Source organism: Antechinus flavipes, chromosome 1 (assembly GCF_016432865.1).
Source record: "Antechinus flavipes isolate AdamAnt ecotype Samford, QLD, Australia chromosome 1, AdamAnt_v2, whole genome shotgun sequence".
Taxonomy (NCBI): domain Eukaryota; kingdom Metazoa; phylum Chordata; class Mammalia; order Dasyuromorphia; family Dasyuridae; genus Antechinus; species Antechinus flavipes.
The window spans coordinates 288,116,825-288,129,265 of NC_067398.1; the positions used below are offsets into that span (position 1 = coordinate 288,116,825).

The 12,441-nt window shown below is 32.3% G+C and overlaps 1 non-coding gene across 1 annotated transcript; it reads left to right on the forward strand.

The window, feature by feature from the left end:
• Positions 1-10,054: 10,054 nt before the first annotated feature.
• LOC127546164 (U4 spliceosomal RNA) lies at positions 10,055-10,190 on the forward strand. The gene has a single exon (XR_007950003.1). It is a non-coding gene; the product is annotated as a U4 spliceosomal RNA (small nuclear RNA).
• Positions 10,191-12,441: the final 2,251 nt, after the last annotated feature.

Here is a 12,441-nt window from a genome sequence, read left to right on the forward strand (position 1 = left end):
ATGGATTAATTATTAATATGTATATATATATATATATATATATATATATATATATATATATATATATATATATAATATATAAATAATATAATTATTATTTCTGCCACAATCAATCAATGATAATGAGGCTGTAGAGCTAACATTCTAAAAGGAGGAAAACAAATGTATGTCCTTACAGAATCTTAATTGTCATTGAGGGAGAAGAAAAAAATCCAAGAGTACTAGGGAGAGGAAAACAGTTGAAAATGAACTTTGTCCTGAGGGTTTTAGAAAAGGAAAGAGAAATAAAACTGTATATATATTACTGGTTCAGAAAGGAAAGAGAAAATACTATAATTTACTTTTTCCTATCTTGAAGTACATGGACAGAAGGAAGGAATGAAAGGAGAGAATAGTCATTCTTTTAATCTCATCCTAATATGAAATAGACAAAGGAGGGTTGGATTTGTGGTAGAAATATAGATTCAACTGGGAAACAAACAAGGAAAGGGTATTGAGTAGATGAAAGAAGGTAATACTAGGGAGGGAATTGTTTCAGAAAAAAACAAAATTCCTAAACTTTAAGGGATGGGGGAATTAAAATGAAAAAAAAAAACAAAACAAAACACTTTTAATCTAAGGCAAGCATCCATTAATGGCTATTATCTGAATAAATTGGGGACAATGAATGCAATGCATTATTATTGTACCATAATTAAAGAAAATAAATATGATTTCAGAGAATCTTGGATAGTATAAACAGATAGTATAAACAGATTAAGAACAAAATGAACAAATACTTTATACAAAGACAACAATGTAGGAAAAAACCATTTGAAGGACTTAAGAGGCTAAGATGGTGGTATAGAGCAGTAAGCCATCTGAACACATCTTCAGATTAAAATCTGATTAGTGGCAGAGTCAACAAAAAGGTCAGCTGTGAGATATTTTTGAACCTCCAACAGTTTAGGAGATCCACAGGAAAGGTCTGTGACATTGAGGTAGAAATTGGTCCAGAGTACATGCAGCAGCAACAGCGAGACATGGAGGTAGCTGCAACAGCAACAGTAGCAAGCTTGGTCACAAGGGAGCAGAAGCTCAAGGCTAAGAGGAGTACTAGCACTTGTGGCTGCAAAGAAGCAGGAGCCCTTCTGGGTAAGGACCAGATTGTTGACCAGGAGAGTAGTGACCACACTTATTCTTAGACCACATTACTTTCAAGCATTGAAAATTTAAAGAACTTTAGAACTAGCTTTCAAAAGAGTAGCATAAAAAAGCCTAAAGCTTGGCACAGTGTCTTCCCACCTACAGGTAAAAGAGCACATAAAGCTCAAAATCAAGAAATAGATTGTAAAATGAGTAAATGACAACTAAAAAATCACTTGACCATAAAAAAGTTACTAGGTTTACACAAACACCAAAACACAAATTAAGAGAAAGACAATACAAAAACAGCTACGATTAAAGTAACAAAAAATGCAAATTAGACACAAGCTGAACATGAATATTGAATGAATGAATGAAGAGTTGAAGACAAGTACTCATGTACTACTCACAAGAGTAATAAAAGGAAAAAGTGGGAAAAAGAAATGAAAATGATACAAACAAATTTTGAGAAGAGAATTAACAGATTAATAAAAGAGGCATAAAAATTGAAGAAAATAGCATCAAAAATACAAAAAACAGAATGGGTCTAATGGCAAAAGAAACACAAAACTTAATTCAAGAAAATAATTTCTTCAGAATTATAATTGGCTAAATGGAAGGTGATAACTCTTTGAAATATTAAACAATAATAAACAAAGTCAAAAGAAAAATAGGAAAGAAAATATCTCAATGAAAAACCAGAAGATAAATATGATATTCTGGAAAGCAAAACAACATTACAACAATGAATAACCTGCAAGAGTGAGTACAATCCTTTAGAGGGGGAAATAGATTATTTATTGAAATAGAGAACTTTCAACTATAAAAAGATCAGAGCTGAATAGAAAATGACTTTCAAATATAAGTCTCAAGAGAAGCATAAAAAGTACCATAAGGGACTCAAGTTCTATTGTTTATATCCTTAAATGGGAATATTAGGTACATAGATAATTCCTAAGAACTTTAACATTAATAAAATGGTTAGAAAGAGTCTAGAAAGAGAGTGGGAATAAATAAATTATGTTGAAATTTATGAAGGGATGAGAAATAGGGATACATGGGACAAAGGCAAGGACAAAATAACCTCATAAAAAAGATTGGAACAAAGAAGAGTTTTTATAGTAGGGAGAAAATGGGCAGGTGGCAGGCAACTCTTGAATCTCATTCTCATAGAGATTGCTTCAAAGAGAAGAATATATATATGCACACACATATACATATATTCAGTAACTACAACTGTGAATGTAAATGAGATGGATTCTCCTATAAATCAGAAACAAATAACAGAATGGATTAGAAACCAAAATCCAACAATATTTTGTTGAACTCAACTTGAAATAAACATACCCTCAGAGTTAAAATAAGGGACTAGAGCAGAATCTATTATGATTCAGCTAAAGTTTAAAAGAAAAAAAAAAGACAGGAGTATCAGTCATGTTCTGAGACAAAGACAAAACAAAAATAGATCTAATTAAATAATTAGGGAAACATTATTAAATTTCTTTCAATTATGTTTGACTCTTCATAACCCTACTTAGGATTTTCTTAACAGAGATAATGGAGTGATTTACTATTTCATTTTCCAGCTCATTTTCCAGATAAGGAAATGGAGGTAAAGAAGGTTAAATGATTTGTCCAGAGTCACACAGCTAGTTTAGTGTCTGAGGGCAAATTTTAATTCAGGAAGATAAAGTCTTTCTGACTTAGGGTAAAACATCCTATTCACTGCACCTAGCTGTTTTTTAAAATCAGAGAAACTGTATTTTGCTAAAAGATGCCAGAAATTGAAATGATATAAAAAAAAAAACCTTTTACAGGAAATTTCTCTGATAAAGGCCTTTTTCCTAAATTACATAGGGAGTAGAATCAAATTTATAAAAACAAGAACCATTCCCCAATTGATATTTAATCAAAGTATATGAACAAGTAATTTACAGAAAAAGAAATAAAAACTACCTGTAGTTTTGATACCTGTAGTATGATAAAAAAAAAATTCTCTAAATCAGTATTGATTAGAAAAATGTAAATTTTAAAAATTCTAAGATATCCCCTCACAACTATCAGAAATGATAAGTCCTAGAGAAGACATGGAAAAATAGATAAACTAATGAATTGTGGTGGAGTTACTAATTGTTGGTGGAGTTGTGAACTGGTCCAACCATTCTGGAAATAATTTGTAAGCATGCCCTGTATATTGCTGTTATGTCTGTATCCCAAAAAGATAAAAAGAAAAATAAGACATATATATATATATATTATATATATATATATATATATATATATATATATATATATATATAATATATACATATATGTATATATATATATATATATATATATAATATATATATATATATATATATATATATATACAAAACTATTTGTAGTCTTTCTTAGTAGCAAAGAATTGGAAATTTAAGAGATGCCCATTGATTGGGGTATGTCTAAATAGGTTGCAGTATATGATTGTGATAATATACTGTTATGCTATAAGAAAAGACGAGGGAGAAGGTTTTGGAGAAAACTAGAATGATCTATATGAACTGATGCAAAGCAAAATGAGCAGAACCAGATTGTTATATTCAATAATAGTAATATTGTAATGATGATAAACTGTGAAAGACTTAAGCTACTTTGATTAGTGCAATTATCTAAAGCCCAGCTTCTTAATAGTGGTTTGTGACCCTATGTGGGCATCTTATAACTGAAGGTAAGAATCACAAAATTATAAGGGCTATGTAAAAATTTCTAGGATGAAAGGGGGTTGTAACTGGAAAAAAATTTAAGAAGCCTTGATCTAAAAAAAAAAAATTTAAATGGAAATTCTCTAGAGAGAGAACTGATGAACTCTGAGTTCAAATCAAAATAAAATATCTTAAATTTTATTTTCTTCTTTTTCAATGTGGCTAATATAAAGTATGTTTTTTTCATAATTCCAAATATATAATTTATAATATTGCTTGCTCTCTCAATGTATGGGGGTGGAAAAGAATGTGTGACTAAAAATTAAAAATATAAAAAATAACTAATAAAAATTTAAAACTCAAATAGGAGAATTTTGAACTGATCCAATCATTTTGGAGAACCATCTAGAATTATGCACAAAAAGATATTAAACTACCTTTGACTCAACAATACCACTACATGTTCTATTTCCAAAGATAATTAGGGGAAAGGGGAAAGAACCTATATGTTCTAAAATGTTGATAACAGGTCTGTTTGTGGTGGCAAATAACTGGAAATTGCAGGGATACTCATCAATTGGGGAATTACTGAACAAGCTGTAATAAGATTGTGATAGAATATTATTGTACTATAAGAAATGATGAGTTCAGTGATTTTAGAAAAAACATGGAAAGACTTGCAATTATCATGTAAATTTTTAAAATTTTCCCTTTTTTTTGCTTTCCTCCTCCTATCCTCTATTATGAATCACAGATACACACATATACACACATATGTACACACACACATATGTGTTTATGTAAAACTGTTCGATACATACTTCTATACATATATATCTCAGTTCTTTCTTGGATACAGATAATTTCTTTCTTCATATGTCCTTTATAGTTAATATGGGTATTTAAATAGTCAAAATAACTTATTCACTCAAAGTTGTTCTTAAAACAATATTGCTCTTAGTGTATAATGTTCTTTTGATTTTGGTCTTTATTATTTTTTACAAGTCTCATATGCCTTCTACCACGTTCTCCTCTTTCACCTGTGTCTCAAATAAAGGTCTAGTCCTTCTCCTTGCTAAAGCAAGCCCCTTTATATGCACAAGTCAGATCCTTCCAACCCATATTCTCCAGCATATTGCCCCTTTTATCATCTGAGAAGGGAAGGGAATAAATATTTATTACATCTTAAAATGGATGAGAGTGTGGTGAAGGCCCTCATCATCTTATACTCTGAACTATTTTTTATCTTTCATGAGTCTCTCACCATGCCAGTCAATTTTTCACCCAGTTGTTGAACTAACCTTCCTAAAGTATAGGTCTGACCATGTCACCCTTCTATTCAATAAATTCTCATGGCTCCCTATCCCCTACAAAATCAAGTACAAAAACCCTATTTGACCTTTAAATCCACTTTTCCAACCTTATAGCTTACTCTCCTCTACATCCTTCACAATCCAGTGATAATCCAATGACAAGTGTACTTGTTCCTAGAATAAGACAATCCATCTGTGAAGTCCATGTACTTTCCCTATTCCTCCAATACTTTCCCTCCTTATCTGCAGGAAATTTTCCTGGCTTCTTTTAAATCTCAGCTTTGCCTTCAAGAAATCTTTCCCAATCTTCCTTAATACTAATACCTTTCCTCTGTTATCTCTAATTTATCCTATATATAGCTTGCTTGCACATTGTTGATGTATTTCATCAGACTATGGGCCTCTTGAGAAAAGAGACCATCTTGGTTTTCTTAGCATTTAGCACAATGTTTGGTGCACTTTTTTGTTGACAGGCTGTTCAGTTTTATCAGACATTTCATAACCCCATTTGGGGTTTTCTTGGCAAAGATACTGAAGTGCCATTTCTTTTTTCCAGCTCATCTAACAGATAGAAAAACTGAGGCAAACATGGTTAAGTAACTTGTCCAGGATCACACAGCTAATAAGTGTCTGAAGTCAGACTTAAACTTAGGTCTTCCTGACTCTAGGCCTGGTTCCACAACTTCTGTACAATCTAGCTGCCCTGGCTGACTAGGAAGAATTAAGGCCCTTATTTCTTGGTGGATATTCCAGTGCTATAGGATGTGACCATATACTGTCCTGCTATTCAGATACATTTCTATTTGGAGGCAAGAAAGGCCTTTCCTATGTAATCCAAGTGTCATAGTATCCTTATTGAATATTCATTATATGCTACATCTAAGTAAATCTTATTTTCCAGAAAACAGTTTATATACAAATAAAATGGAAAAACATGTTCTTAGGTTATATTGCATGGCAATAAATGCAAAATTATAAATGATATAATTTCCAAGAATAATACAATTTCTAGACCTTATTTTTCTATCACCATATTATATACTCTTTGTGCCTTTTCCTTCTGTCCCAACTGCACAATAATTTAGTCATAATGAAGAAAACATGGCAATTATGGGAAACAGTAAAAATTATTCACTACCATTTGGTAGTGAAAGAAAAAAAATTGAAAAATTAGAAAAAATTAGTATATATAGTGGAGCATACTGTTGACCTTCCCCCACCCGCAATGATCCCTACCTTATCCTCTCCCCCCTCACTCCTTTCTTCTCTTTTTATCCCATTCTCAAATCTACACACCTTATTCCATTCCTGTTAATTTATACACTCTTCTATAACTTCTCCTTATCCTATTCTCTCCCCTTCTTGTTTCTTAATAAATTTGAAAAATGTTTTTATCTTTCTCTGTCTGTTTGTATATCTTTTTCTCTCTGTCTCTCTCTTTGTTATACACACATACATATGTATTGTTCTCTCTTTAATCCATTTCCAATGTGAATATGATTCCAGAACTAACAGTTTTCCCTCCTCATCTAATTCCTCTGTGGTAATTCTTGGTTTTACACATCAGTTGTATAGCATAATTAATTTTTACCTTTTCCTATGCAGTTTTACTTTTTACAATCACATTTTACACTACTGCAATCTTTCTTTCAAATTATTCAGTTACTAATGATTATTTTAGACATATGGTTTACATCTCCATGCATAAAACATAAAGAGTTTGTCCTTTTTAAAATTCTTTGTAAGAAGTCTTTGAGCTTTACTTTAATCTCCTGGATCTTTTTTGTCATACTTTTTAAGTTCAGGTCTTTTTTTTCAACAAAAATCCTGAAAGTCTGATGATTCATCAAATCTCCACTTTTGTTGTTGTTATTATTATTCAGGATTATGCTTAATTTTCCTAGGTATGATAATTTCTGTCACAATCTTAGTTCTTTTGCTCTTTGATATGTAATGCTGGAGAAACTGAGGCAAGATAGAGATTAGAGAGGTTTTTTTTTTTTTTTTTTTTTTTTTTTTTTAGTATATTTTATTTGAAAGAGAGAGATTTACTGAGATTAAAGGGATCCATGGTTTGGTCCCAGGGTTGAAGGAGACTATCGTCTCCAAGAAGCCAGCATCCAGCCACCAGCAACCAGTAGAGAATGTGTATTCTCAATGACATATTTATACACAGTGGCTAAACAAAGGCTGGGGTGGAGTCCAAACTCTGGTGAGCAGAAACCTCCAGGAAGGAACCATTAATTCAGTTCTGACAAGTTGGGGGGTAGGATCATAAATTCTTACTAATGGGGAGGTAAGAAAGTATCTGTCTAGAGACAGAAAATCTGGACTCCCCCTTTTTGAGTTTACACATTGACAGTTTATAACCTCTGAGTTATACCAGTTTTAATGAACTAGAGTGGGGCTTTGCAACTAAGGGGATTGAGGCAGAACAATTAAGGAAACTGAGGCAGGACACTACAAGAGAACTGTGGCACAATAGATACAGTATTCAAAGATATAGTGTTCAAAAAGTCTTTTAATGTAGCTGCTGCCAGATCTCCTGTGATTCTAATTGTGACTCTGCTGTATTTTAATTGCTTTATTCCTGTTCATAATTTTTCCTTGATCTGTGAGTTTCTGAATTTGGCTATAATTTCTTGTAAGTTTTCCTGAGAGGATTTCTTTCAAGTGGTGAATTTTTTTTTTTTAATTTCTACTTTCCCCTCTTGTTCTAATACTTCAAGACAATTTCCTTATGAGATATTTCACGTTCATTTCTATTTACTCATTCTTTATATTTTGTTTTGTTATTTCTTGGTCTTTTATAATTTTGCTGGCTTATCCTTGCCTAGTTCTAGTTTTTTAAGGAGTCATTTTCTTCCTTAAGATTCTACATCTTCTTTTCTAACTGGATGATCTTTTCATAATCTTGTTTTTCTTGAATTGTTCCTTTTTGTTGTTATTTTTGTTTTTAAAATTTTTCCATAATCTTTCTCATTTGATTTTGAAAGAATTTTGAGTTCTTCTACGAATTCTTTTGGGGCAGCTAACCATTTACCATTACTCTTTGGGATAGGAGAGGCTTTTTTTTTTTTTTTTCTTCAATATCTTTCTCTGGTCTTGACCATCCCCCTACTAACTTTCTATGGTTGGATTCTTTCTCCTTTGCCTTTTTTTTTTTTTTTTTTGAGGGGATAGCAGGTTGTTGGTATAATCACCTTTAGTCCTAGGCTATGGGGGATGGTGCCTCTTATTTCAGTTATTCCTTCAGTTCTCCCCTCTGATCTGGAAGCCAAAGCCAAGAACACCATCCTCCTGTAAGTACCCAAAGCCAGCAGCATCTCTGCCTTACTGCTTCTGCATTCACCTGGGCATGCACTAGTTTCTTCTTAACCAGGGCCAACTCTGGGGAGCACAACTGGATGGAGGTAAGAATTCCTGTAGCTGGTATCTGTAATGTTCTTAGTTCGATTTTCTGGAGGTCTTGGAGCAGCCTTTGTTTCAGTTGAGTAAAATCGCCAGGAGAATAGCCAGGTGTTAAAGTCCAAATCCTTTATTATCTCTTTCAAAGTCCTATCTCCTTCACTTGGGGCTCGGCTAGTTTTCTTAAAGGCTTTCCAGAGTCTTGATTTCAGTGGAGAAAATGCAGGAGGACAGGCCAGCCACCAGGAGCCTGACCAAAGATGGAATTGAGTCTCTCTTTGACTCTGAGAGCTTGAGCTCCTGCCTTGAGTCCTATTATCTTCTCTGGCTCTGAATCTGTCTCAGGCTCCCAGTTTATATGCTCTATGCTGAATATAAACCAATCATTATATCACTGGGAAACCATTATTTGTTGTAAGATTAAATCAATCACACTGAACTTAAAGAACTATTAACCACCATGCTAAACTAGATAACCTTTGTCTCATCAATTCCACTGACAAGGATTCTTGTAAGAATCCTTGTTTCAGAGTTCTGGCCCATAACAGATGCCAAGGCTACCTCCCAACCCAAAGCTAGCAGCCAACCCCAGAGCTTGCAGCTTTCTATTTCAGTCAAGCTAGTTTGGAGGTGTTCACAATTCAAATGGGTCAAACCTCTGTCCTGATATCTTTCTTCCCATCTTCTCTAATTGTCCTGGGAGGATCACTGCTTTGCCCCCATTCTTATTTGTTTTTATTCCTCTATGATTGCCCTGAGGAGAAATTTTGTCTTGTTTGTGGGGGAAATCTAGAGAACTTAAAGTTTTTTGATCTGATCTAATGCCTTTTTAGACACACTTCCCCTTCATTTTCTTTAACTAAATTTCTTGACAGTTGTTTATTTTATATTAGGACTTACCAATTTAGTTAAATTTCAGTTAAAAGTTTCTATTGTATTTAATTCATTGTATTCAGGGGAAACTTTCTGAATGTTTTAATATGGCTCATATCCAGAGTCTGGTGTTACAGCTGAAAAGTAGACCAAAAAAATATACTTTTGAATTTTTCAAAAAAGTGAATTGTCATGTAACATTTAAAAATACTTTCCTATTGTCTACCAAAAAATCTAATATTTTGCTCACATTTTCTTTCCCCATTTCCTGCCAACATGCAAAGTGACACAGAAATGTGAATGTTTGGTGAATGATTATTCACTTGACTGAAGTAAAAAACTTCTATTATTTGGATATTTTAATAAGATTTTTAAGTTTTCTAGATTTTATTTGATATGATAAATACAAGATTGGACTATGTTTTGGACAAGATTAGACAACACATATAGCCAGAAGCTTTTTTTCCTAAAAGGAAAATGTTATATTTTTGCAATAATTAAACCAACAAGAACTTATTCAAATATAGAAGAACTATAATAGATAGTGATCAAAGGATATGAACACAGCTTTCCAAGGAAGAAACCCAGAATATGAAAAATTATTTCAAATCATTCGTTTAGAGAATTGTTAAATAAAACAACTATGAAGTTAGCTTTGCGCAGTGGCAGTATCGAAGCCAATGAGGTTTAACTGAGGCGCGATTATTGCTAATTGAAAACTTTTCCCAAACAACTATGAAGCTCCAGTTCATATCCATTAGATTTTTTCCCCCCAAGGCATTTGGGGTTAAGTGACTTGCTCAGGGTCATACAGTTAGGAAGTGTTAAGTGTCTAAGATGAGATTTGAACTCAGATCTTCCTGATTTCAGGACTGGTACTCTATCCATTGCACCATCTAGCTGCTCCACACCCAATAGATTGACAAGGAAGACTATTGGTGGAGCTGTGAACTGGTTCCTCTATCCTGGGTAGCAGTTTGGAACCATTTTTATAAATTTAATAAAATGTGCATCCTCTTTGACATAAGGATATATATTGACTAAACTTAAACCATAAGAGATCAAAGAAAGAAAAAAAGGGGGCTAATTATAAAAAGATATTATAATAATTTTTTTTGTTGTGATAAAAAAGAAGAAAGTAAGGAGGTATCCATCAATTGGGGAATGAATAATATTATGATATATAAATGTGATGAAACATTATTATTATTATATTATATAAGAACATTTATGACAAAAGAGACTGTTCCAGAGAAATCTGGGGCAATCTGCATTAGCTGATGAAAGATACAGTGAGCAGAATCAGTAAGAACACCATACAATAATAATTTTTTAAAAAGAAAAATATTTATTAAACACTTTAAAACTCTTCTCAATGCAATTACCAATAATAATACGGGGACCAGTAATGAAATATACTATCTACCTTTTGCCAGAGAGATAATGAACCTCTTCTTCGTCTTCTTCTTCTTCTTTTTTTTTTTTTTTTTTTTGGATATATGCTATTTTTTCCCTGATTAAATGTTAAACCAATTTTTTTTTTTTAAGTTTTGAGTTTCAAATTCTGTCCTTTCCTTTCCTGCTTTCTCCCCTTCCTGAGATGGTAAGCAAAAGACTCATAAGAAAATGAAAGAAATGAAAAACTTGTACTTAAATCTGTATTCAAGCAACATTGATTCTTTCTCTGTAGGCAGATAGTAAGTTTCATCATTAGCACTTTGAGATTGACTTGGATAATTATATTGCTGAGAATAGCTGTCATTCATAGTTCTTCATCAAATAATTTTGCTGTCACTATTTACAAATGTTCTCCTAGTTCTGTTCAGTTCACTTTGCATTGTTCATGTAAGTCTTTCCAGGTTTTCCTGAAATCTGCCTGCATGTCACTATTATATACTACAGCTTGTTTAACTATTCTCTAATTGATGGATGTCCCCTGTTTCCAATTCCTTGCCACCACAAAAAGGGTTGCTATAAATATTTTTATATAAACAGGTCTCTCCCAGCCATCCTTTTAAAATGTTTTTGGCATACAGATCAGATGCACTACTGGATCAAAAGCTATGCAGTTTTTTAGTTTTTTGGCATAGTTCCAAATTGCTCTCCAAAATGGTTGGATCAGTTTATAACTTCACCAACAATGCATTAGTATCACAGTTTTTATACATCCTTTCCAACATTCATCATTTTCCTTTTTTGAAATATTAGCCAATCTCAGTGGTGTGAGAGGGCATCTCAGACTTTGTTTTAATTTGCATTTTGTTAATCAGTAATGATTTTATTTATTATCCCTCTAGCTTTGATTTCTTTGTCTGAAAACTACCTGTTCATATCCATTGACCATTTCTTAATTGGGGAGTGAATTGTATTTTTATAAATTTGACTCATTTCTCTTTATATTTGAGAAATGAAGGAAGTCTTTATCATAGATACTTCTTGCAAATTTTCCCCCTAGTTTTCTCCTTTCCTTTTAATTTTGGTTGCTTTGGTTTTCTTTTTGCAAAAATTTTTAATTTTATATAATCAAAATTATTTGTTACATTTTATAACACTACATATTTTTTCTGGTCCTAAATTTCTCTTATCCATAGATCTGACAGAAACTCTCCTAATTTGCTTATGATATCACCATTTATGTGTAAATCATGTACCTATTTTGACCTTATCTTGGTATATTCTATGAAATGATGTCTATATCTAGATCCTACCACAGTCTTCCAGTTTTCTCAGCAATTTTCATCAAATAATGAGTTTTTGTTCCAAAAGCTTTGTGCTTATTCTATATTAGATTGCTACAGTACTGTATCTTGTGTGCCTAATCTATCTTTTCCACTGACCTAGCACTCTATTTCTTAGCACCTAAAAGAGTTTTTTCTTGATCTCTTTTATACCTTTTGTTCTTCCAGATTAATTAAAGGTTTTGCTCTATGAAATGATTTTTGAGAGTTTGATTGGTATGACATTGAATAAATAGATTATATTAGGTAGAGGTCCTGTTTTTTATCATATTAACTCAGTATATTTAGAAGCAATTAATA